The 24463-nt window shown below is 41.2% G+C and overlaps 2 long non-coding RNA genes across 2 annotated transcripts; both read left to right on the plus strand.

The window, feature by feature from the left end:
- Window positions 1-7463: 7463 nt before the first annotated feature.
- LOC140590862 (uncharacterized) lies at window positions 7464-8184 on the plus strand. Its single transcript, XR_011991736.1, has 3 exons — window positions 7464-7602; window positions 7732-7847; window positions 7955-8184. It is a non-coding gene; the product is annotated as an uncharacterized lncRNA (long non-coding RNA).
- Window positions 8185-18674: 10490 nt separating this feature from the next.
- Window positions 18675-19395, plus strand: LOC140590863 (uncharacterized). Its single transcript, XR_011991737.1, has 3 exons — window positions 18675-18813; window positions 18943-19058; window positions 19166-19395. It is a non-coding gene; the product is annotated as an uncharacterized lncRNA (long non-coding RNA).
- The last annotated feature ends 5068 nt before the right edge of the window (window positions 19396-24463 follow it).

Below are 24463 nucleotides of genomic sequence, written 5' to 3' on the forward strand. Positions count from 1 at the left end.
GAGATGAGCTTTATTCAAACGGGGATGCCTTCCTCTCCATATATAAGAGGATATATCTGAATCTAAAGAAACAAAAAAAGATTTAGGAATAAAGGTAGGTATTGACTGGAACAGATACAAAAATTTAGGTAGTACGTTCATTTTAACGGAATTAATTCTCCCCACTAAAGATACAGAAAGAGGGGACCATTGTGTCAAGGACTGTTTTGTATGATTCAATAGCGTAAGAAAATTTTCTTTAAAAGAGCCATTTGTGCTTCCTTGTAACTGTTATACCCAGGTAAGTACATTGGTCCTGTGCCAATTTAAATGGGAAATTAGAATATTCAGAAATTGGTGCTCCATCCACAGGGAACAACTGACTTTTGTGCAAGTTCAATTTATATCCTGAAAAACTACCAAATTGAGTAAATATTGAAATCATGGAAGGCAGAGATATTCTCGGGTTTGACACATAAATCAACAAGTCGTCTGCGTACAGGGATACTTTATGCTCAACTCCTCTCCTCCAGATACCTGAAACATCCCCACAGCTTCGAAGTGCAATAGCAAGTGGCTCTATAGCCAGATCAAAAAGCAATGGACTTAAGGGGCACCCTTGACGTGTTCCCCGTTGAAGATTAAAGGGTTGTGACTGTTGTGAATTAGTAAGAACAGAAGCGTACGGGCACAGATATAATAGCTTTATCCAAGAGATAAATTTAGATCCAAAATTGAATTTTTCTAAAGTTGCAAATAAATATTCAAATGCCTTTTCTGCATCTAGACAGAGGATACATTCAGGAGTCTGACCGGAAGGGGAATATAATATATCAAATAAACGACGGATATTAAAATAGGAATAATGATTTTTTATAAAGCCGGTTTGATCCTCAGATATAGAGGGTATAATATTTTCCAGCCTGCGGGCTAAAACTTTGGCTAAAATTTTAACGTCAACATTTAACAAGGAAATTGGCCTATATGACGAACATTCAACAGGATCTTTACCTTTTTTTGGGACAAGGGTGATGCATGCCTCATTAAAAGATGAAGGCAGTTTACCACACATAAGGGAATCAGTCAAAACTAAACATAATTGAGGTGATAGCAGCGATGAAAATGCTTTAAAAAATTCAACAGGAAAACCGTCAGATCCTGGGGATTTACCAGACTGCAGAGAAGAAATGGCTGCCTCTATTTCCTCCTGTGAAATAGGTTCATCTAATCTCATCCTATTGTCAGAGGAAAGCATAGGAATATTCAAAGAGTTTAAAAAATTCTCCATCAGAGTACCATCTTGTGGAGCTTCAGAAGTATAGAGTTGAGAGTAGAAAGTCCGGAAAGTATCATTAATTTTAGAATAGTCAGAAGTGATGTTACCATTATCCAATCGAATTTTTGTGATATGCCGTTTTGCCTGGACACCTTTCAGCTGGTTGGCTAGCATCTTGCCCGATTTATCACTATGAATATAAAACGAACTCTTACTCCTCAAAAGCTGGCGTTCAATTGAATATGTCGAGAGGAGGCCAAATTTAGCCTGGAGCTCCACTCGTTTATCATACAGCTGAGGATTTTTGAACTTAGCATAAAGCTGATCTATTTCTTTAATTTGACTGGCCAACTCAAGCCGCTCTGCATGTGCCTTTTTCTTCAGGTTAACGGTATAAGAAATAATTTGTCCCATAAGGTAGGCTTTTAACGTATCCCATATTACCAGGGTGGAGATCCCAGGTGTAGAATTTGTTTGGTAAAAGAATATTATTTGCTCTGCCATGAATTTCAAAAAGTTCTTATCTGTCAGGAGAGTTGAGTTAAAACGCCAATGTCTCTTGTATTGGGAGACATCGGGAAAGGTCATGGATAACACAACAGGGGCATGATCAGATATTACTATGCCCCGGTAATCACAAGAGAGAACTAGTGAGATCAACTGACTATCAATTAGGAAATAATCAATCCTAGAATAAGTACGGTGGACCTGTGAGAAGAACGAGTACCCTCTATCATTAGGATGGAGAAAACGCCATACATCAGAGACACCATAATTAGATAAAAAGGACTGAATAAATGAAGCAGATTTACTAATTGTAACAGGGTTAGCAGAAGATCGATCTAGCACAGGATCCAGCCAACAGTTAAAATCACTGCCAAGTATGAGAGAGTATGAGCTCAGATCCGGTAGTAGAGAGAAAACACGCTCAAAAAAATCTACATTATCAGCATTGGGGGCATATACATTGGCCAGTATTACTTTGGTGTTATATAGTTTTCCTGAAACAAAAACATACCGACCATTGTCATCCGAGATTACATTATGTTTCTCAAAGGGAATGTTTTGGCTGATAAGAATTGAGACACCTCTAGCCTTAGCCTGAAAAGTAGAATGAAAATGTTGACCCCACCACCGGGACATAAGACGAGAGTTATCAGATCCTCGAATGTGTGTTTCTTGTAAAAAAGCAACTGCTGCTTTATACTGTTTGAGGTGTGAGAACACCTTCCTTCTTTTAACGGGGTGGTTTAAACCCTTGACATTTCAACTCACCAAGTTTAAATGACTACCCATTCTCCATCTTAAAAAAGCAGGTTAACATGTACATTGAAAGACAAGATATGGATAACAAAATAGTCCTGACATAACCAAAACGATCTCCTGAGATTTGACTGGCACTAGAGGATGTCTCCCCCCCCCCCCCCCCCCCGCACCCACTACCCACCCCCCTACCCATCAACAGGAAAGCTGCCAAAAAAACTAGCAGCAAGCTCACCAAGACACCTATTGTGTACCCTCACAAAGAAACTCTTCCTGTCTCACTCAAAAAATCTCCAGCTCCCAAATAAATTTTGGGTACTCAAATACACTCCAAGGTTAACTATGAACTTCTTGAAAAAACATATCCATAACAAAACCAACGCAAAATATATTACCAAGTTTACATACTGCTGAAAATTGGCAAAGTATATTAACAATGTACCAAAATAACAGAAATACAAACCATTAGGTTCAAGACTGCCTATAAGCGTCCTTGCACAATCCGAAAACAACAGGGAGAAAGAAAGAAAAAAAAAGTAAATAAATTCAGGCAAAGTACTCACGTAACTACCATGCGGATAAACGTGGTAGCTACCACAGCAATCTGAGCGAGTCCGCCATAGACATCCAAATTCTGTACCATAAAGGCAAACACGAAGAAGGTAGTAATATTCAGTTTAATACGATCCAAGCAGACGTTCACGAAGATTCCAACGTAGTAGGTAGGCCATCCACAAATTTCCTCGCCTCGGCGACCGAGCGTAGCCACTTCCTGTCACCGTTGAGAAGGGTGATGCGGAGTCGTGCAGGGTACAACGAGGCAGGTTTGAGTCCGCGTTTATACAACTCGGCCATCACTTCTCTGTATTCTACGCGTTGACCCAAAACCTCCGGGCAATAGTCCTCCACGATGCGGATCTGCTGACCATGGTACTCGAGCTTCCCCCTCCGTCGGGCTTCTCGGATCAGAGTATCCTTTGTCTGATAGCGATGGAGGCGGATGATAACAGGCCGTGGTCTCCGTCCTGGATCCGGCTTTGCTACAGGTGACCGATGGGCTCTATCAATCTCCGGCGGGGTGGGTAGCGTACCATTTCCAAAAACGTCGCACAGTAGACCCGCAAAAAACTCTGTAGGACGCCCACCTTCGACAGACTCCGCCAGCCCCAAGATGCGCAGGTTTTGTCGTCTGCTTCGGCTCTCCAAATCGGTAACTTTGGCCAGTAGTTTAGTATTGCTGTCGCTGAGGCCGGAGCAAACATTCTCTAGTTCTTTAAAACGCTGGCTTAGATCCTCCGAGACAAGCTCCAGAGACCCGAGCCGTTGCCCATGGTCTTGCACTGCAGACCGAACTTCGTCGAGTTTAGTTTCCATTGAACTAAAAGACGTTCTGAACTCGGTCGCTAGCGTTTCTCTGTGCTGCTCTAAAAGCAAGGTGATGGCCGCCATATTTAAGCCAGGTGTCGCGTCCTCCTTTTCCCCCGCTTTGACGCGTTTTGAGGTCATTTAAGCGCAATTAAAAAACAAAAAACGAGAAAAAAAAAGAAGAAAAAAATGAAACCGAGCAAAATATAACACTTTAGTTATGGATTGAAAGATTGAGGAGTGGGGACTTTGAAAAAGTTAGCGGGAGCTCCTCTACCTTGTTCCTTTCACATCCCCCTATCGACCGAAAGTCCCCCCCTGTTTTAAATAAAGATCATCTTATACAAACCTTAAAAGGCACAAAAATAGTCATACCCACGTCCATGACATCACAAATGGTCAGATTAGTTCATGAAGGACATTTGGGTGTAGAAAAGTGCAAAAGACGTGCACGGGGTGTTATACTGGCCGGGCATGCACAAGGACATTGAAGCTTATGTACAACACTGTGAGACTTGCCAGCGCTACAGATATCGACGGCCAAAGGAGCCCATGAGGCCACAGGAAAAACCTCGAGATCCATGGAGAGAAGTAGGAATGGATCTTTTCCAATTGCCTGAATAAGGGCTACTGGTATATTCATTATAATTTTGTTATATAACTCCTTAGAACAAACAGTATCATATTTAGCATAAAAATCCTCCAGTCCAAGTATGTTACCATTTCGATCCATATGTACCACTGACTGAATACGTCTTGCCATCCAGTCATCAACACAGATCGAGCAGCGCCTCTCAGTCGGCTGCACAAACTGGAACCGCCTCCATGACGACAGAACTTTGCCCTTATTGGCTGAAGAGTTTAATTACACGAATGACGTTGGTATCCCAGGAAGTTCCGATGCTTTATCTGCTATTTCTCCCGAATATCACCTAAAGCAGTGAGAACTGGTTTTCAGTTAATTTACCTGGTAAAATAAAGTTTAAATAAATGACATAAATGCTCTAATAGTACACGTAAGTTACTGGTTTATTTATTGTTAGTTACTGCAGTGTTGCGCTGCTTTATTTGTTTCATCGTTATCTTCTGGCAGTGCTGCCATTGTAGTCAGCTCTCGCAGATTAGGAGTAGAAGTTGTCCGACTTGGCTGCAGTCAGTTTATACTCCACCCCTGCAGCCGCCGGCAGATCTCGCTCCACGTCACGTCAGCTGCAGACAGACCTAAGGCCAAGTCGAACGCACCCTTAGTTTCCACAGCCCGACTCCCAGCAAGGAGCTTCCCGCGTGGCTCGAGGGCTCCTTGCGGCAAACTGGTCACACAACACATTAACCAGAATATATTGAAGGCATGTTTACTTCGGAAGACAGAACAGAATAGGGCAGGATCGCACGTGTGCACACTGATTCAAGAAGACATTAGGACAAAACGCGCGTTTGTGCGAGAAGTGTATATAATCTGCGTTTGACTAAAATAAACTACTAATAAGCAAAGTGTGGCCCATCACTATTCTGTTCAGTTATTCATATAATTGGTCCAGCACTGTTAAAAGCTGACAGAGTACTAGAGTGAAGCCTACTCCAAATCTAGTACGTGTACTTCATTATACCAGCATAACAATTACAACACGTAGCCGAGATATATTGAAAGCAGGCATACCTGTTGGAGCCGTTCTATTACAAATTTCTTTATTTTTTCATAATCCTTCTCGAGATGGCGAGAAACACTCCGTGCTAAGACTCCTTCGATCTCAATGCAAGTCGCACCGATGAGAAGCAAGTCCTTCGCCACGTCGATGAATTCTTGTCCTTCTATAAAAACAAAAGGTCTCAAATCTTGCCTCCACATGCGAGCCATCGTGTTCCTGAGCCTGATCTTCACAATTTCTGGAACTTCTCGCTGCACTTCATTACCAAGCGATCTGCTGCTACAAGTGTGTCTCGACATGCTAATTGTCCCGGAGTCAGGTGCATATTTGACTATGACTTTGCACGTATTACAAGCAGCGTAGGGAGTTGGTACTCCATCGCACTCTACTCCATCTTACAAACGTCTTTAAAGTTGCGGACTTGCCCAACAGATCCTTAAAAGTCACGCAGGGATCATATATACTCCGACTTTACGTTGCAACGCCGTTTTCTCTGACTCCATGTTTTAAACTGACTGTCGCCGGCCGTTACCCACACGTCACGCGCTAATCAGGTGACCGCTTCCATTCGATCACCAATATTTATCATGATTTTTTTTTCTTCTCCTTTATGTCTCAGGCAGAGACCCATGTAATTGAGATTTGTATATTTATTTCATGGACATAAGGCAATAAAACGGACAGCTTCGCTATTTACTTAATTTTATGAATAATTTCAAAGTACAGTATAGGCTAGCTATTTCGAACAATTTTCAAATTACAGTGCTGTATAAATTAAATTACTGAACTGTGTATTATTCAAATAGGCTATATTAATACAATACAGTATCACTGTACATAAATATTCAATATTCAATTTTATTAACAGCGCATTTTCACGACGCTACGTTGCCTCAAAGGGCTTATTGTAGTTTCGCTGCTGCATCTCGGTGGCTTGTTTTTGGCAGCTTATCATAAGCTTTAATGAGCCTATATTTGTCACTGAGAGAAAATGACTGTCCTGTCATGTTTTCTGTGCACACCGCATTAGCTTCGGGTATCTATAGTCAGAAGCAGATGGGCTACCGCAAGGTAAAGTACTAGTAGGGCGATCAAAGTAAAGTAAAAAATAAAATAAAATACCAGTTTTAATTTGTTATCACGCTTAAAACAAACACTGTAAGCGGACTACTTGATTATTATACGCGAATTATTTAAACAGAATTTGTACAGTAATGATTTTGTCCCAATTGCTTTTTGAGCTATATATGCGACTGATCACTATATGCAGTTTCCACCGTATTTATAAATATATTATGATTCCCGGTTCCGCTGCTCCCCTTTGGATATTATTTGCTTCCCATCCCCAGTCTAGGGGAAGTAATGATTAATCTGCCGGCAACCCCCCTCACCCAAATCGTCAAATTTCACCTCATCGTCAGTCCGTGGCCGATTTTTGTCGCAGGGTTGTCTGGCCGGCACAGATTATCAGCATCGGTACAGGAAACCTTGTTATTGGATCGATTCGGACCGCAAAGAAAGTCATTGTGAGGATGGAAATGTTATTATGTTAAACTTCCCCTAGGCAAGCCATCGCTGTCACAACTAGGTATGTCATTGGCTGCATTTGCCACACGTGACGCTGTCCCGCTGAATTCCATTTCCATGGAGACGATTGTGACGAAGGCGTTCTAAGACTACGTAGGCAATAGCCACGTATAAATTCTGAGGCGCAGTTCCCGAGTCTCAGAACGACCTTTTGCAGCACCATAGCAAGACCCATTCAGTTCTCTCTCTTTAACAATCAATTAAGCATTAAAATGTGCAACCAAATGAAGGCAGTCTGGCGCGTGGAGGTATTTTTTAAAACTACTAATTTCAGCTTCACCGTACACAGAAGCAAATCAAGGTGCTTCATTGTTGAACCGGCGGCTGACATTGCCGACAAGAAGCTCAAGGAGTCTGTGGAGTCTTTGCGGAGAAACATCATTTTGTATTTTCTCCACCTGGACCGCAACCCACCTCATGGTCAGGAAATATGCACCCCTGCTGTCCCTGACGATTTCTGCAGTCCAGCTACAGCAGCCGAGACAGGTACTGTATCACCTGCGGATCGCACACCTTTCAACAGAGTGATTAGCATATGCCCATGGCCAAAGCTCAAGAAGAAGTTAAAGGAAGGTGGTACAAAGGCCTGTACTCATCCTGCATTATTGTTTTCAGGTGATGCAGACTGTGAGGGAGACGCCCAGGCCCCAAAAATTAGATTGGGCAGCAGACATAGGAGGGTCAGCACTTTTATCAAATCCCTCCTCAGGATACCCAAGATGCTCATCAAGGTACTGGGCTTAGTTTTAAGGAGTTAAAATGGTGCTGGATGCATTAGGAGTTATTATGCTTCAGGTAACACTAGTCTGATGGTTGGTGCTGGCTCTGTTCACCACAGAATTTCAAGAAATGGGTTCCATGTTCAACCTAAGAGTCTCCTACCACCAGACCAAGGGCAGCCCCAAATGAAGTCCTCCTGTCGCAGCCTTTTTGCAGCCTATGTTGTGCTGCTCTTCTGGGATATTAATATCCCCGTAACCCTGCGCAGGAAGAGGAACTGTGGCTGCCATGTGCTCAAATAAAATGCACTCTACTTAAAATGTGCATTCAATAAAATCTTGCACCCTACTGTATTGTTGTCTGGTTATATTTCTATACATCACGTAACTATAACTTTTGTCGCTGTTCTGTTAGCATCAGGACAGGTAAAATGTTGATCCCAAGCAGGATTTATCCTTTGCTTGTATTAATGGTTTTATCCATGGCCGCTTCATTTATTCCCAATGAATGCACTTCAAAGATCTGTGTTTTTTAAGGGTATCGCAGCAATTTCTTAAACTTTATCCAGTTCACACTCTTCTTTTCTCTCAAGTGCATGTGGAGAGTCTTCCCTAGCTAACTGCAATTAAAACGCTTCATACCAGAGTGAGTTGGTAGATAGGTTTGAAGTTATACACATTTGTATAATTCGTCGCACAGTGCTGTGCTTGCCACTGTTTCAGACTTTACACCCGAATCTCTATATCTGAAATATAAACATTAAATACACGCAAGATATGACAAAGGACATTTGACTGCTTGTTGTTTGATTGCTTCTCAGTGCATATTAAATATACAGGGAAGCCAACTGTAGAGGCTATGAAAGCAAACATACATCCATTCATCTTTAAATTCATGATTTTCCTCATGTATTTTTAATTCTTCTTGGTAGCCAGTGATAAATAATGTGTGTTGATCCACAGTATTAATGTGTTACATCACACTTTAAACTACTGGTGGTTTTTTAATAGACAGTTAAGTCCACGTAAACTAAACCAGATATGACTGCTTTAACAGTTACGTTTTACTTTCCTCTAATAAAAATGATTAAAATTACTTTGAGTTACGCCTATTTCTTCATTCTTTTTCAAAGCAACAAGGGGGCACTCAAAGAGCCGAATACTGCTCAGGAGCCTCGGGTTGGTCTAGGCCAGAGGGTGACTCGGGAGTGGATTTTCACTCTGGTACCATTCCCCTGCCACGAAAAATTCCTGTACCGTCCCGATCCCATGCAAAATAACGTTTAAAATCCTGTACCGCGCAATCCCAAAACGAATGATTCCTGTCCCATCTTGGTCCGATTTTTTTTTTGCCTGCTAAAAAAAATACTGTCCATGGATTCCTATGCTATTTCTAGTAATGGCCAACTACTAGGCTATATAGTTGGATGATCAGATGTATTGACGAGACACATACACCAGTGCTGCATAGTTGGAACCTTTACTTGAAGAAACTGCCATTACACACGTTACTATTAGCAGGCTTATAACCAAATGTCACACTGCCCACTAGTGGTGGAACTACACATAGCACATTACATATCAATACATCTCCCCTTTTGTTGTTTTAAATCAGGGGTGGCCAATCTTATCTGCAAAGGGCCGGTGTGTATGCAGGTTTTTTGTGATAACCTGTAGGTCTGCTGTTCAAACCCAGGTGTGAGGACTCTTCAGCCAATCAGTCCTCTAATTAGTAATCTAATTAGGGAGTTTCAGCGAAAACCCGCATACACATTGGCCCTTTGCGGATAACATTGGCCACCCCTGTTTTCTCAAAGATATTTTTATTGATTTTAAAACATGAAAAAGACACCAGCAACAAAACAAAAAGCACACACGTTATTTCAAAAGACCTCACTAAATATGACCTCACTAAATACGTCAATTCTGAAAGGGTTGCATGAAGAAATCAGATAACATTGCAGTAGAGTATTATAGGAAAAAATGATAATTTAGACATATTCAAAAAACAGTAATGATAACAAGGTCTGCAACTCTAAACCCAAAAACCTTACCACATAATAACCCCATCCTCTTGCCAGATTGATTAATTAAAAAGAACACGACGACAATATTGTTTCTGGAACCTTACTGGGTATTACTAATAGACGGAGTCTGAGACCGAAGACTTGAAAAATACTCCAGGAAGGGCCCCCATAACTTCTGAAATTCTTTGCTGGTATCACTAATCGAGTAGCGTATCTTTTCGAGGCTTAAACAGGACATAAGGTCCATCATCCATTGAGCATGGGTGGGTGGAGCAGCACCTTTCCATCTGAGTAAGACTGCACGTCTGGCTAGAAGGGAAGCAAAGGATAGTGTCCGGCGTTTCACCGGGGTCAGACATGTATCAGCATCACTGAGGCCAAAGAGCGCGATCAAAGGGTCGGGGTGTATAGGCTGTTTGAGGACTAAGGACAGGGTTTGAAATATCCCCCTCCAGTATTCTTCAAGACTAGGACACGACCAGTACATGTGAATAAGCGAAGCATCCTCATTTCCACATTTGTCACAGCGGGGATCCACATTCGGGTAAATACGCGATAGTTTGACTTTGGACATATGAACTCTGTGCACAATTTTAAACTGTAAAAGACAATGGCGGGCACATAAAGATGTTGAATTAACCAACTTAAATATTGAGTCCCAAGTGTCCTCACTCAATGACACGTTAAAATCCTGTTCCCAAGCAGTTTTGATTCTATTAATAGAAGGACATTTCATACCAGCCAGTTTGTCATAAATAACGGATATTAACCCTTTGCGCGTTGGTTGCAAAGTAAGAAACATATCAGCTGCATTCATAACTGGTGACTCAGGGAAAGTCCGAATTAGAGATTTGAGAAAGTGTCTAATCTGCAGATATCTAAAAAAATGAGTATTTGGGAGATCAAATTTATCAGAAAGTTGAGTAAAAGATGCGAAGCTATTGTTGAAAAACAAATCATTAAAACACACAATTCCCTTTCTATGCCAATCATAAAATACAGGGTCGGATAAAGAGGGCTGAAAAAGATGATTTGATAAAATTGGACTCAAAAGAGAAAAACCAGTTAAATTGAAGTGTTTTCTCATCTGAGCCCATACTCTCACAGTACGCCAGACAACCGGATTATCAATTGACTTGTTTCGGGCTAAAGGAAGTGAGGATCCAAGAAGTGCCAAAACAGAAGATTCTTTAGCTGAATTCAATTCCAATGACACCCAGGATGGACAATTATCTTTGTTTTGGGAATAGAACCAAAACACAATACAGCGTATATTAGCTGCCCAATAGTAATAACGGAAATTAGGCAAAGCCAGGCCCCCATAACGCCTAGATTTCTGGAGATGAGCTTTATTCAAACGGGGATGCCTTCCTCTCCATATATAAGAGGATATATCTGAATCTAAAGAAACAAAAAAAGATTTAGGAATAAAGGTAGGTATTGACTGGAACAGATACAAAAATTTAGGTAGTACGTTCATTTTAACGGAATTAATTCTCCCCACTAAAGATACAGAAAGAGGGGACCATTGTGTCAAGGACTGTTTTGTATGATTCAATAGCGTAAGAAAATTTTCTTTAAAAGAGCCATTTGTGCTTCCTTGTAACTGTTATACCCAGGTAAGTACATTGGTCCTGTGCCAATTTAAATGGGAAATTAGAATATTCAGAAATTGGTGCTCCATCCACAGGGAACAACTGACTTTTGTGCAAGTTCAATTTATATCCTGAAAAACTACCAAATTGAGTAAATATTGAAATCATGGAAGGCAGAGATATTCTCGGGTTTGACACATAAATCAACAAGTCGTCTGCGTACAGGGATACTTTATGCTCAACTCCTCTCCTCCAGATACCTGAAACATCCCCACAGCTTCGAAGTGCAATAGCAAGTGGCTCTATAGCCAGATCAAAAAGCAATGGACTTAAGGGGCACCCTTGACGTGTTCCCCGTTGAAGATTAAAGGGTTGTGACTGTTGTGAATTAGTAAGAACAGAAGCGTACGGGCACAGATATAATAGCTTTATCCAAGAGATAAATTTAGATCCAAAATTGAATTTTTCTAAAGTTGCAAATAAATATTCAAATGCCTTTTCTGCATCTAGACAGAGGATACATTCAGGAATCTGACCGGAAGGGGAATATAATATATCAAATAAACGACGGATATTAAAATAGGAATAATGATTTTTTATAAAGCCGGTTTGATCCTCAGATATAGAGGGTATAATATTTTCCAGCCTGCGGGCTAAAACTTTGGCTAAAATTTTAACGTCAACATTTAACAAGGAAATTGGCCTATATGACGAACATTCAACAGGATCTTTACCTTTTTTTGGGACAAGGGTGATGCATGCCTCATTAAAAGATGAAGGCAGTTTACCACACATAAGGGAATCAGTCAAAACTAAACATAATTGAGGTGATAGCAGCGATGAAAATGCTTTAAAAAATTCAACAGGAAAACCGTCAGATCCTGGGGATTTACCAGACTGCAGAGAAGAAATGGCTGCCTCTATTTCCTCCTGTGAAATAGGTTCATCTAATCTCATCCTATTGTCAGAGGAAAGCATAGGAATATTCAAAGAGTTTAAAAAATTCTCCATCAGAGTACCATCTTGTGGAGCTTCAGAAGTATAGAGTTGAGAGTAGAAAGTCCGGAAAGTATCATTAATTTTAGAATAGTCAGAAGTGATGTTACCATTATCCAATCGAATTTTTGTGATATGCCGTTTTGCCTGGACACCTTTCAGCTGGTTGGCTAGCATCTTGCCCGATTTATCACTATGAATATAAAACGAACTCTTACTCCTCAAAAGCTGGCGTTCAATTGAATATGTCGAGAGGAGGCCAAATTTAGCCTGGAGCTCCACTCGTTTATCATACAGCTGAGGATTTTTGAACTTAGCATAAAGCTGATCTATTTCTTTAATTTGACTGGCCAACTCAAGCCGCTCTGCATGTGCCTTTTTCTTCAGGTTAACGGTATAAGAAATAATTTGTCCCATAAGGTAGGCTTTTAACGTATCCCATATTACCAGGGTGGAGATCCCAGGTGTAGAATTTGTTTGGTAAAAGAATATTATTTGCTCTGCCATGAATTTCAAAAAGTTCTTATCTGTCACGAGAGTTGACTTAAAACGCCAATGTCTCTTGTATTGGGAGACATCGGGAAAGGTCATGGATAACACAACAGGGGCATGATCAGATATTACTATGCCCCGGTAATCACAAGAGAGAACTAGTGAGATCAACTGACTATCAATTAGGAAATAATCAATCCTAGAATAAGTACGGTGGACCTGTGAGAAGAACGAGTACCCTCTATCATTAGGATGGAGAAAACGCCATACATCAGAGACACCATAATTAGATAAAAAGGACTGAATAAATGAAGCAGATTTACTAATTGTAACAGGGTTAGCAGAAGATCGATCTAGCACAGGATCCAGCCAACAGTTAAAATCACTGCCAAGTATGAGAGAGTATGAGCTCAGATCCGGTAGTAGAGAGAAAACACGCTCAAAAAAAAATCTACATTATCAGCATTGGGGGCATATACATTGGCCAGTATTACTTTGGTGTTATATAGTTTTCCTGAAACAAAAACATACCGACCATTGTCATCCGAGATTACATTATGTTTCTCAAAGGGAATGTTTTGGCTGATAAGAATTGAGACACCTCTAGCCTTAGCCTGAAAAGTAGAATGAAAATGTTGACCCCACCACCGGGACATAAGACGAGAGTTATCAGATCCTCGAATGTGTGTTTCTTGTAAAAAAGCAACTGCTGCTTTATACTGTTTGAGGTGTGAGAACACCTTCCTTCTTTTAACGGGGTGGTTTAAACCCTTGACATTTCAACTCACCAAGTTTAAATGACTACCCATTCTCCATCTTAAAAAAGCAGGTTAACATGTACATTGAAAGACAAGGTTCCAGATATGGATAACAAAATAGTCCTGACATAACCAAAACGATCTCCTGAGATTTGACTGGCACTAGAGGATGTCTCCCCCCCCCCCCCCCCCCGCACCCACTACCCACCCCCCTACCCATCAACAGGAAAGCTGCCAAAAAAACTAGCAGCAAGCTCACCAAGACACCTATTGTGTACCCTCACAAAGAAACTCTTCCTGTCTCACTCAAAAAATCTCCAGCTCCCAAATAAATTTTGGGTACTCAAATACACTCCAAGGTTAACTATGAACTTCTTGAAAAAACATATCCATAACAAAACCAACGCAAAATATATTACCAAGTTTACATACTGCTGAAAATTGGCAAAGTATATTAACAATGTACCAAAATAACAGAAATACAAACCATTAGGTTCAAGACTGCCTATAAGCGTCCTTGCACAATCCGAAAACAACAGGGAGAAAGAAAGAAAAAAAAAGTAAATAAATTCAGGCAAAGTACTCACGTAACTACCATGCGGATAAACGTGGTAGCTACCACAGCAATCTGAGCGAGTCCGCCATAGACATCCAAATTCTGTACCATAAAGGCAAACACGAAGAAGGTAGTAATATTCAGTTTAATACGATCCAAGCAGACGTTCACGAAGATTCCAACGTAGTAGGTAGGCCATCCACAAATTTCCTCGCCTCGGCGACCGAGCGTAGCCACTTCCTGTCACCGTTGAGAAGGGTGATGCGGAGTCGTGCAGGGTACAACGAGGCAGGTTTGAGTCCGCGTTTATACAACTCGGCCATCACTTCTCTGTATTCTACGCGTTGACCCAAAACCTCCGGGCAATAGTCCTCCACGATGCGGATCTGCTGACCATGGTACTCGAGCTTCCCCCTCCGTCGGGCTTCTCGGATCAGAGTATCCTTTGTCTGATAGCGATGGAGGCGGATGATAACAGGCCGTGGTCTCCGTCCTGGATCCGGCTTTGCTACAGGTGACCGATGGGCTCTATCAATCTCCGGCGGGGTGGGTAGCGTACCATTTCCAAAAACGTCGCACAGTAGACCCGCAAAAAACTCTGTAGGACGCCCACCTTCGACAGACTCCGCCAGCCCCAAGATGCGCAGGTTTTGTCGTCTGCTTCGGCTCTCCAAATCGGTAACTTTGGCCAGTAGTTTAGTATTGCTGTCGCTGAGGCCGGAGCAAACATTCTCTAGTTCTTTAAAACGCTGGCTTAGATCCTCCGAGACAAGCTCCAGAGACCCGAGCCGTTGCCCATGGTCTTGCACTGCAGACCGAACTTCGTCGAGTTTAGTTTCCATTGAACTAAAAGACGTTCTGAACTCGGTCGCTAGCGTTTCTCTGTGCTGCTCTAAAAGCAAGGTGATGGCCGCCATATTTAAGCCAGGTGTCGCGTCCTCCTTTTCCCCCGCTTTGACGCGTTTTGAGGTCATTTAAGCGCAATTAAAAAACAAAAAACGAGAAAAAAAAAGAAGAAAAAAATGAAACCGAGCAAAATATAACACTTTAGTTATGGATTGAAAGATTGAGGAGTGGGGACTTTGAAAAAGTTAGCGGGAGCTCCTCTACCTTGTTCCTTTCACATCCCCCTATCGACCGAAAGTCCCCCCCTGTTTTAAATAAAGATCATCTTATACAAACCTTAAAAGGCACAAAAATAGTCATACCCACGTCCATGACATCACAAATGGTCAGATTAGTTCATGAAGGACATTTGGGTGTAGAAAAGTGCAAAAGACGTGCACGGGGTGTTATACTGGCCGGGCATGCACAAGGACATTGAAGCTTATGTACAACACTGTGAGACTTGCCAGCGCTACAGATATCGACGGCCAAAGGAGCCCATGAGGCCACAGGAAAAACCTCGAGATCCATGGAGAGAAGTAGGAATGGATCTTTTCCAATTGCCTGAATAAGGGCTACTGGTATATTCATTATAATTTTGTTATATAACTCCTTAGAACAAACAGTATCATATTTAGCATAAAAATCCTCCAGTCCAAGTATGTTACCATTTCGATCCATATGTACCACTGACTGAATACGTCTTGCCATCCAGTCATCAACACAGATCGAGCAGCGCCTCTCAGTCGGCTGCACAAACTGGAACCGCCTCCATGACGACAGAACTTTGCCCTTATTGGCTGAAGAGTTTAATTACACGAATGACGTTGGTATCCCAGGAAGTTCCGATGCTTTATCTGCTATTTCTCCCGAATATCACCTAAAGCAGTGAGAACTGGTTTTCAGTTAATTTACCTGGTAAAATAAAGTTTAAATAAATGACATAAATGCTCTAATAGTACACGTAAGTTACTGGTTTATTTATTGTTAGTTACTGCAGTGTTGCGCTGCTTTATTTGTTTCATCGTTATCTTCTGGCAGTGCTGCCATTGTAGTCAGCTCTCGCAGATTAGGAGTAGAAGTTGTCCGACTTGGCTGCAGTCAGTTTATACTCCACCCCTGCAGCCGCCGGCAGATCTCGCTCCACGTCACGTCAGCTGCAGACAGACCTAAGGCCAAGTCGAACGCACCCTTAGTTTCCACAGCCCGACTCCCAGCAAGGAGCTTCCCGCGTGGCTCGAGGGCTCCTTGCGGCAAACTGGTCACACAACACATTAACCAGAATATATTGAAGGCATGTTTACTTCGGAAGACAGAACAGAATAGGGCAGGATCGCACGTGTGCACACTGATTCAAGAAGACATTAGGACAAAACGCGCGTTTGTGCGAGAAGTGTATATAATCTGCGTTTGACTAAAATAAACTACTAATAAGCAAAGTGTGGCCCATCACTATTCTGTTCAGTTATTCATATAATTGGTCCAGCACTGTTAAAAGCTGACAGAGTACTAGAGTGAAGCCTACTCCAAATCTAGTACGTGTACTTCATTATACCAGCATAACAATTACAACACGTAGCCGAGATATATTGAAAGCAGGCATACCTGTTGGAGCCGTTCTATTACAAATTTCTTTATTTTTTCATAATCCTTCTCGAGATGGCGAGAAACACTCCGTGCTAAGACTCCTTCGATCTCAATGCAAGTCGCACCGATGAGAAGCAAGTCCTTCGCCACGTCGATGAATTCTTGTCCTTCTATAAAAACAAAAGGTCTCAAATCTTGCCTCCACATGCGAGCCATCGTGTTCCTGAGCCTGATCTTCACAATTTCTGGAACTTCTCGCTGCACTTCATTACCAAGCGATCTGCTGCTACAAGTGTGTCTCGACATGCTAATTGTCCCGGAGTCAGGTGCATATTTGACTATGACTTTGCACGTATTACAAGCAGCGTAGGGAGTTGGTACTCCATCGCACTCTACTCCATCTTACAAACGTCTTTAAAGTTGCGGACTTGCCCAACAGATCCTTAAAAGTCACGCAGGGATCATATATACTCCGACTTTACGTTGCAACGCCGTTTTCTCTGACTCCATGTCTTAAACTGACTGTCGCCGGCCGTTACCCACACGTCACGCGCTAATCAGGTGACCGCTTCCATTCGATCATCAATATTTATCATGATTTTTTTTTCTTCTTCTTTATGTCTCAGGCAGAGACCCATGTAATTGAGATTTGTATATTTATTTCATGGACATAAGGCAATAAAACGGACAGCTTCGCTATTTACTTAATTTTATGAATAATTTCAAAGTACAGTATAGGCTAGCTATTTCGAACAATTTTCAAATTACAGTGCTGTATAAATTAAATTACTGAACTGTGTATTATTCAAATAGGCTATATTAATACAATACAGTATCACTGTACATAAATATTCAATATTCAATTTTATTAACAGCGCATTTTCACGACGCTACGTTGCCTCAAAGGGCTTATTGTAGTTTCGCTGCTGCATCTCGGTGGCTTGTTTTTGGCAGCTTATCATAAGCTTTAATGAGCCTATATTTGTCACTGAGAGAAAATGACTGTCCTGTCATGTTTTCTGTGCACACCGCATTAGCTTCGGGTATCTATAGTCAGAAGCAGATGGGCTACCGCAAGGTAAAGTACTAGTAGGGCGATCAAAGTAAAGTAAAAAATAAAATAAAATACCACTGTTTTAATTTGTTATCACGCTTAAAACAAACACTGTAAGCGGACTACTTGATTATTATACGCGAATTATTTAAACAGAATTTGTACAGTAATGATTTTGTCCCAATTGCTTTTTGAGCTATATATGCGACTGATCACTATATGCAGTTTCCACCGTATTTATAAATATATTATGATTCCCGGTTCCGCTGCTCCCCTTTGGATATTATTTGCTTCCCATCCCCAGTCTAGGGGAAGTAATGATTAATCTGCCGGCAACCCCCCTCACCCAAATCGTCAAATTTCACCTCATCGTCAGTCCGTGGCCGATTTTTGTCGCAGGGTTGTCTGGCCGGCACAGATTATCAGCATCGGTACAGGAAACCTTGTTATTGGATCGATTCGGACCGCAAAGAAAGTCATTGTGAGGATGGAAATGTTATTATGTTAAACTTCCCCTAGGCAAGCCATCGCTGTCACAACTAGGTATGTCATTGGCTGCATTTGCCACACGTGACGCTGTCCCGCTGAATTCCATTTCCATGGAGACGATTGTGACGAAGGCGTTCTAAGACTACGTAGGCAATAGCCACGTATAAATTCTGAGGCGCAGTTCCCGAGTCTCAGAACGACCTTTTGCAGCACCATAGCAAGACCCATTCAGTTCTCTCTCTTTAACAATCAATTAAGCATTAAAATGTGCAACCAAATGAAGGCAGTCTGGCGCGTGGAGGTATTTTTTAAAACTACTAATTTCAGCTTCACCGTACACAGAAGCAAATCAAGGTGCTTCATTGTTGAACCGGCGGCTGACATTGCCGACAAGAAGCTCAAGGAGTCTGTGGAGTCTTTGCGGAGAAACATCATTTTGTATTTTCTCCACCTGGACCGCAACCCACCTCATGGTCAGGAAATATGCACCCCTGCTGTCCCTGACGATTTCTGCAGTCCAGCTACAGCAGCCGAGACAGGTACTGTATCACCTGCGGATCGCACACCTTTCAACAGAGTGATTAGCATATGCCCATGGCCAAAGCTCAAGAAGAAGTTAAAGGAAGGTGGTACAAAGGCCTGTACTCATCCTGCATTATTGTTTTCAGGTGATGCAGACTGTGAGGGAGACGCCCAGGCCCCAAAAATTAGATTGGGCAGCAGACATAGGAGGGTCAGCACTTTTATCAAATCCCTCCTCAGGATACCCAAGATGCTCATCAAGGTACTGGGCTTAGTTTTAAGGAGTTAAAATGGTGCTGGATGCATTAGGAGTTATTATGCTTCAGGTAACACTAGTCTGATGGTTGGTGCTGGCTCTGTTCACCACAGAATTTCAAGAAATGGGTTCCATGTTCAACCTAAGAGTCTCCTACCACCAGACCAAGGGCAGCCCCAAATGAAGTCCTCCTGTCGCAGCCTTTTTGCAGCCTATGTTGTGCTGCTCTTCTGGGATATTAATATCCCCGTAACCCTGCGCAGGAAGAGGAACTGTGGCTGCCATGTGCTCAAATAAAATGCACTCTACTTAAAATGTGCATTCAATAAAATCTTGCACCCTACTGTATTGTTGTCTGGTTATATTTCTATACATCACGTAACTATAACTTTTGTCGCTGTTCTGTTAGCATCAGGACAGGTAAAATGTTGATCCCAAGCAGGATTTATCCTTTGCTTGTATTAATGGTTTTATCCATGGCCGCTTCATTTATTCCCAATGAATGCACTTCAAAGATCTGTGTTTTTTAAGGGTATCGCAGCAATTTCTTAAACTTTATCCAGTTCACACTCTTCTTTTCTCTCAAGTGCATGTGGAGAGTCTTCCCTAGCTAACTGCAATTAAAACGCTTCATACCAGAGTGAGTTGGTAGATAGGTTTGAAGTTATACACATTTGTATAATTCGTCGCACAGTGCTGTGCTTGCCACTGTTTCAGACTTTACACCCGAATCTCTATATCTGAAATATAAACATTAAATACACGCAAGATATGACAAAGGACATTTGACTGCTTGTTGTTTGATTGCTTCTCAGTGCATATTAAATATACAGGGAAGCCAACTGTAGAGGCTATGAAAGCAAACATACATCCATTCATCTTTAAATTCATGATTTTCCTCATGTATTTTTAATTCTTCTTGGTAGCCAGTGATAAATAATGTGTGTTGATCCACAGTATTAATGTGTTACATCACACTTTAAACTACTGGTGGTTTTTTAATAGACAGTTAAGTCCACGTAAACTAAACCAGATATGACTGCTTTAACAGTTACGTTTTACTTTCCTCTAATAAAAATGATTAAAATTACTTTGAGTTACGCCTATTTCTTCATTCTTTTTCAAAGCAACAAGGGGGCACTCAAAGAGCCGAATACTGCTCAGGAGCCTCGGGTTGGTCTAGGCCAGAGGGTGACTCGGGAGTGGATTTTCACTCTGGTACCATTCCCCTGCCACGAAAAATTCCTGTACCGTCCCGATCCCATGCAAAATAACGTTTAAAATCCTGTACCGCGCAATCCCAAAACGAATGATTCCTGTCCCATCTTGGTCCGATTTTTTTTTTGCCTGCTAAAAAAAATACTGTCCATGGATTCCTATGCTATTTCTAGTAATGGCCAACTACTAGGCTATATAGTTGGATGATCAGATGTATTGACGAGACACATACACCAGTGCTGCATAGTTGGAACCTTTACTTGAAGAAACTGCCATTACACACGTTACTATTAGCAGGCTTATAACCAAATGTCACACTGCCCACTAGTGGTGGAACTACACATAGCACATTACATATCAATACATCTCCCCTTTTGTTGTTTTAAATCAGGGGTGGCCAATCTTATCTGCAAAGGGCCGGTGTGTATGCAGGTTTTTTGTGATAACCTGTAGGTCTGCTGTTCAAACCCAGGTGTGAGGACTCTTCAGCCAATCAGTCCTCTAATTAGTAATCTAATTAGGGAGTTTCAGCGAAAACCCGCATACACATTGGCCCTTTGCGGATAACATTGGCCACCCCTGTTTTCTCAAAGATATTTTTATTGATTTTAAAACATGAAAAAGACACCAGCAACAAAACAAAAAGCACACACGTTATTTCAAAAGACCTCACTAAATATGACCTCACTAAATACGTCAATTCTGAAAGGGTTGCATGAAGAAATCAGATAACATTGCAGTAGAGTATTATAGGAAAAAATGATAATTTAGACATATTCAAAAAACAGTAATGATAACAAGGTCTGCAACTCTAAACCCAAAAACCTTACCACATAATAACCCCATCCTCTTGCCAGATTGATTAATTAAAAAGAACACGACGACAATATTGTTTCTGGAACCTTACTGGGTATTACTAATAGACGGAGTCTGAGACCGAAGACTTGAAAAATACTCCAGGAAGGGCCCCCATAACTTCTGAAATTCTTTGCTGGTATCACTAATCGAGTAGCGTATCTTTTCGAGGCTTAAACAGGACATAAGGTCCATCATCCATTGAGCATGGGTGGGTGGAGCAGCACCTTTCCATCTGAGTAAGACTGCACGTCTGGCTAGAAGGGAAGCAAAGGATAGTGTCCGGCGTTTCACCGGGGTCAGACATGTATCAGCATCACTGAGGCCAAAGAGCGCGATCAAAGGGTCGGGGTGTATAGGCTGTTTGAGGACTAAGGACAGGGTTTGAAATATCCCCCTCCAGTATTCTTCAAGACTAGGACACGACCAGTACATGTGAATAAGCGAAGCATCCTCATTTCCACATTTGTCACAGCGGGGATCCACATTCGGGTAAATACGCGATAGTTTGACTTTGGACATATGAACTCTGTGCACAATTTTAAACTGTAAAAGACAATGGCGGGCACATAAAGATGTTGAATTAACCAACTTAAATATTGAGTCCCAAGTGTCCTCACTCAATGACACGTTAAAATCCTGTTCCCAAGCAGTTTTGATTCTATTAATAGAAGGACATTTCATACCAGCCAGTTTGTCATAAATAACGGATATTAACCCTTTGCGCGTTGGTTGCAAAGTAAGAAACATATCAGCTGCATTCATAACTGGTGACTCAGGGAAAGTCCGAATTAGAGATTTGAGAAAGTGTCTAATCTGCAGATATCTAAAAAAATGAGTATTTGGGAGATCAAATTTATCAGAAAGTTGAGTAAAAGATGCGAAGCTATTGTTGAAAAACAAATCATTAAAACACACAATTCCCTTTCTATGCCAATCATAAAATACAGGGTCGGATAAAGAGGGCTGAAAAAGATGATTTGATAAAATTGGACTCAAAAGAGAAAAACCAGTTAAATTGAAGTGTTTTCTCATCTGAGCCCATACTCTCACAGTACGCCAGACAACCGGATTATCAATTGACTTGTTTCGGGCTAAAGGAAGTGAGGATCCAAGAAGTGCCAAAACAGAAGATTCTTTAGCTGAATTCAATTCCAATGACACCCAGGATGGACAATTATCTTTGTTTTGGGAATAGAACCAAAACACAATACAGCGTATATTAGCTGCCCAATAGTAATAACGGAAATTAGGCAAAGCCAGGCCCCCATAACGCCTAGATTTCTGGAGATGAGCTTTATTCAAACGGGGATGCCTTCCTCTCCATATATAAGAGGATATATCTGAATCTAAAGAAACAAAAAAAGATTTAGGAATAAAGGTAGGTATTGACTGGAACAGATACAAAAATTTAGGTAGTACGTTCATTTTAACGGAATTAATTCTCCCCACTAAAGATACAGAAAGAGGGGACCATTGTGTCAAGGACTGTTTTGTATGATTCAATAGCGTAAGAAAATTTTCTTTAAAAGAGCCATTTGTGCTTCCTTGTAACTGTTATACCCAGGTAAGTACATTGGTCCTGTGCCAATTTAAATGGGAAATTAGAATATTCAGAAATTGGTGCTCCATCCACAGGGAACAACTGACTTTTGTGCAAGTTCAATTTATATCCTGAAAAACTACCAAATTGAGTAAATATTGAAATCATGGAAGGCAGAGATATTCTCGGGTTTGACACATAAATCAACAAGTCGTCTGCGTACAGGGATACTTTATGCTCAACTCCTCTCCTCCAGATACCTGAAACATCCCCACAGCTTCGAAGTGCAATAGCAAGTGGCTCTATAGCCAGATCAAAAAGCAATGGACTTAAGGGGCACCCTTGACGTGTTCCCCGTTGAAGATTAAAGGGTTGTGACTGTTGTGAATTAGTAAGAACAGAAGCGTACGGGCACAGATATAATAGCTTTATCCAAGAGATAAATTTAGATCCAAAATTGAATTTTTCTAAAGTTGCAAATAAATATTCAAATGCCTTTTCTGCATCTAGACAGAGGATACATTCAGGAATCTGACCGGAAGGGGAATATAATATATCAAATAAACGACGGATATTAAAATAGGAATAATGATTTTTTATAAAGCCGGTTTGATCCTCAGATATAGAGGGTATAATATTTTCCAGCCTGCGGGCTAAAACTTTGGCTAAAATTTTAACGTCAACATTTAACAAGGAAATTGGCCTATATGACGAACATTCAACAGGATCTTTACCTTTTTTTGGGACAAGGGTGATGCATGCCTCATTAAAAGATGAAGGCAGTTTACCACACATAAGGGAATCAGTCAAAACTAAACATAATTGAGGTGATAGCAGCGATGAAAATGCTTTAAAAAATTCAACAGGAAAACCGTCAGATCCTGGGGATTTACCAGACTGCAGAGAAGAAATGGCTGCCTCTATTTCCTCCTGTGAAATAGGTTCATCTAATCTCATCCTATTGTCAGAGGAAAGCATAGGAATATTCAAAGAGTTTAAAAAATTCTCCATCAGAGTACCATCTTGTGGAGCTTCAGAAGTATAGAGTTGAGAGTAGAAAGTCCGGAAAGTATCATTAATTTTAGAATAGTCAGAAGTGATGTTACCATTATCCAATCGAATTTTTGTGATATGCCGTTTTGCCTGGACACCTTTCAGCTGGTTGGCTAGCATCTTGCCCGATTTATCACTATGAATATAAAACGAACTCTTACTCCTCAAAAGCTGGCGTTCAATTGAATATGTCGAGAGGAGGCCAAATTTAGCCTGGAGCTCCACTCGTTTATCATACAGCTGAGGATTTTTGAACTTAGCATAAAGCTGATCTATTTCTTTAATTTGACTGGCCAACTCAAGCCGCTCTGCATGTGCCTTTTTCTTCAGGTTAACGGTATAAGAAATAATTTGTCCCATAAGGTAGGCTTTTAACGTATCCCATATTACCAGGGTGGAGATCCCAGGTGTAGAATTTGTTTGGTAAAAGAATATTATTTGCTCTGCCATGAATTTCAAAAAGTTCTTATCTGTCAGGAGAGTTGAGTTAAAACGCCAATGTCTCTTGTATTGGGAGACATCGGGAAAGGTCATGGATAACACAACAGGGGCATGATCAGATATTACTATGCCCCGGTAATCACAAGAGAGAACTAGTGAGATCAACTGACTATCAATTAGGAAATAATCAATCCTAGAATAAGTACGGTGGACCTGTGAGAAGAACGAGTACCCTCTATCATTAGGATGGAGAAAACGCCATACATCAGAGACACCATAATTAGATAAAAAGGACTGAATA

This window comes from Paramormyrops kingsleyae, chromosome 5 (genome assembly GCF_048594095.1).
Source record: "Paramormyrops kingsleyae isolate MSU_618 chromosome 5, PKINGS_0.4, whole genome shotgun sequence".
Classification (NCBI taxonomy): Eukaryota; Metazoa; Chordata; class Actinopteri; order Osteoglossiformes; family Mormyridae; genus Paramormyrops; species Paramormyrops kingsleyae.